Raw genomic sequence first — 3440 nt, 5'->3', positions numbered from 1 at the left:
CGCTGGATGAGGACCTGGTGGTTAACGGTGTCGAAGGCCGCATTGAGGTCCAGGAGGATCACTGCCACTGATCCTCCTGCATCCAGGATGCATCTGGCCTCCTCAACCACGGCCAGGAGGGCGGTGTCCGTGCCTTGTCCGGGGCGAAATCCAGTCTGTGATTTCCGGAGAAGGTTGTTAGTTTCCAGGAAATGGGAGAGTTTTTTGTTAACTTGTTTTTCCGTAATCTTGCTGATTCCTGGGAGGAGGGAGATTGGCCTGTAGTTGGCCAGGTCCGCAGGATCTAGGTGCGGTTTTTTGAGAAGGGCTTTAACGACGGCAGCCTTCCAGCCGGGAGGGACCGTTCCCTGACACAGAGAGGAATTAATGAGGTCAGTTAGAGGGGTGGCGATTGTAGATGCTACCATTTTCAGGATGCGAATGGGGACCGGGTCGCTGGGAGAACCACTTTTTATCAAGGCTAGGGTTTTGAGAACCTCTTCTACTGTTGCCGGACCAAAGGTGTCCAGGTGGATGGCTGGTTTGGCCGGCTGAGGATTTGCGTCTGTTCCAGGATTGAGTAGATCGTTAGTGTCTGCTCTTGGGTTAGTTTGAGGCAATGTAGCAAGAATGTTGTGAATCTTTTCGTCGAAGTATTTTGCCAGCTTGTGGCATTTGTCCTCCGAGATGTCAAGAGCAGGGGGAGGGTCAGGCACTTGAGCAGTTCTTTCCCGAGGTGGAGGGACCGTCCGCAGGGGCAGCGGCGGTCCTTCTGTGCGAATTAGGATGTGACCGCCACCCTGGCGGTCGCATCCCGTATATTTTACATTGCGGCGGATGCTGCTTTAAGCAGCACTCGCCGCAATGTAAAATATGCATGTGTAGCCTTGGCATGCACAACTTGGCAGGCACCGCGTGGTGCCTGCCACCCTGTGCATGCCAAAGCAGGGTGGTACCATAGGTACCCCCCATGTGCACCCCCCACCCCCCAACACCCTGGGGGCTCGCAACGGGCCCCCAAACACCAAAGACCACATGCTTTTCCACGGCGGAAAAGCCGCAGCGGAAAAGCATGTTTTCTGCCCCATCCTAATATGGCTGGGGGTGTCTGATAGACACCGCCACCATATTAGAGCTTTTCCGCCATGGTCGGAAGGTGACCACGGCGGAAAAGCGGCGGACGGTCTTCCCGTCCGCCGATGACCCCCCAGCCATCCTAATCTGGCGGGGGGTCTTTGTAGGCACCGCAGCGGTGAATCCGCATCCTCCGGGCCGGCGGTGGCTTCCGCCGGCCCGGAGGATGCGGATTCACCCCAATCCTAATCGGCCCCTAAGTCCAGCAGGTTAGTTCTTAAACCTCTATCCATTACTTCTAGTCACTGCACATGAAACACAGTGTGACTGGAAGATTACAACAAGTACATTAGCATTTGCTAGACTATGACATGTTTTGTCTTAGGTCGGAGTCCAACAAAAACATAACCTTAATTAAGCTGACAAACAGCATTGAAACACATTCATTCGATAAGCTTGTACAGGACTCCAGCTAGGATGAAAACCTGCTACAAACTTCCAGGGTATATATACACTCACCGAGACCTACCTTTGACACAGTTCCAGAACAACAATCCTGATTCATCCATGTCTCTGGCTCCTGCAGAAGACTTTGACTTGAAGGGATTATCATCCAGACCTAATATCTACACAGCATTGTGATGCTGCCCATTCCTGACTGGTGCTTTGTCATATCATCAAACAATTTTTACAGATAACACCCACTGAGGCCTTGGAAGCTGATTTAGATATCACCTAAAGTGAACTGAGCGCCACAGTTTCTTCTAAGTTTGAAGGAAACGTTTACAGCTTCTGCCGGCTGACCAGGTCGAATTGCTGTCTGACCTGGTGCTCGATTTTAGACTCAGTAAAAGATCCATGGGAACACTTGGAGGAGTTTTGCAAAATTTTTGGTTTGAAGAAGACTTTAACAGACCCCCTTATAAATGCTTCTTGAAATATCCCATACCTTATAAAAACTATTAATTTTATTTTTTATTTTATTGTTCCTCTTTCCACCCATAGGGGTCCATTAGGATGTCCGCCGGCCACCGTAACGGTGAACGGGACCGACTGCCAGAGGTGCAGCAGGCCCACTGTGCCTATTAGGATGCAACTGGCACCCAGGTGGTTGCATCCACCATATTAAACATTGTGGTGGGTGGTGCTTTGTGCAGCACCCGCCACAATGTCAAATATGCATGTTGTGCATTGGCATGCACAACGTGACAGGCATTGCGCAGTGCCTGCCACCTTGTGCATTCCAATGTAGGGGGGTACCATTAGTACCCCCAAGTTCACCCCTCATCCCCCAACACCACGGGGCCACGCAACAGGCCCCAAAAGCCAAAAACCGCATGCCTTGCCATGGCGGCCGCCATGGAAAGGCCAAAATCCGCAAACATCATAATATGGCAGGCGGTGCCTGCTAGACACCACCCCCATACTATGGTCCAGGACCGCACGGCGGGCAATCGAAATGATTGCCTGCCTGCGGTAAAGAGGCAGACGTTTTTTTAGCTGTTGTAATAGGGTGGGGGTAAATGGCGTGTGGGCGGGGAAAGATGTCGGGCAGATCACCACCTCCGTTCGGGCAGTGGCGATCCGCACAACATCATAATGGCCCCCCAAGTCTTTCAGTGTGCTTTGCTTAATATATTCTCGACTATGTTTATATCGACCTATGTGAAGATTTTAGGTCATTCATCTTTTGATGATGAAGCAGATAAACTGCTGAATCCCTTGGTTGATACATAAAACCGATTTTGACACATTTGAGAGAAAAATGACATCATGCACAATTAGTGCTCAAAATATGTTGGAGAATATTGAGAAATAGATCATAGATAGACTTAGATACTGCCTACTGCCTGTAGGCCTGTGGTGGCCTTAGGAACGCAGCGCCCCACCTGTGCCTAAGGAATCAGTCAAAAACCTAGAAGTCAGGTGGGACAAAGACCTGCCCTCTCTGCCCAAATCCGGCAAGACTTGGCTGCCTCTTTTGGGAAGATGAGAACCATTAGAACATTTTTGGACTTCCTACCCGAAGAAAGCCGATGGACACCGGTCTATGTCCTTGTGACCTCTCACCTCGACTATGCCAGTGGCCTTTACCTAGGCTTGCCTGGATTCCTGATTAGGCTGCAAATGGTACAAAATGCAGCAGCAAGGCTTATTCACAAGGTCCAGCTACCTTAGCGCATCTCTCCTCACCTCAGACAGCTCCACTGGCTCCCAGTTGCCAGGAGGATTGAGGGCCCTACCTGAGGAAGAGACTTGGCCCATACCACCAAGAGCAGTCCTTAAGATCCAACTTTTGACACTACCTTCCCGTCCCTGTTTCTCTATAGCTGTAGGTCTTTTACGGTAGGGATGCGCAAACTGTGGAATTCCTTGCCTATCCAATT

The sequence above is a fragment of the Lissotriton helveticus genome, chromosome 7, assembly GCF_964261635.1.
Source record: "Lissotriton helveticus chromosome 7, aLisHel1.1, whole genome shotgun sequence".
Classification (NCBI taxonomy): Eukaryota; Metazoa; Chordata; class Amphibia; order Caudata; family Salamandridae; genus Lissotriton; species Lissotriton helveticus.
The sequence above is the reverse complement of the archived record's forward strand: the minus strand, read 5'-3'. Positions refer to the sequence as shown.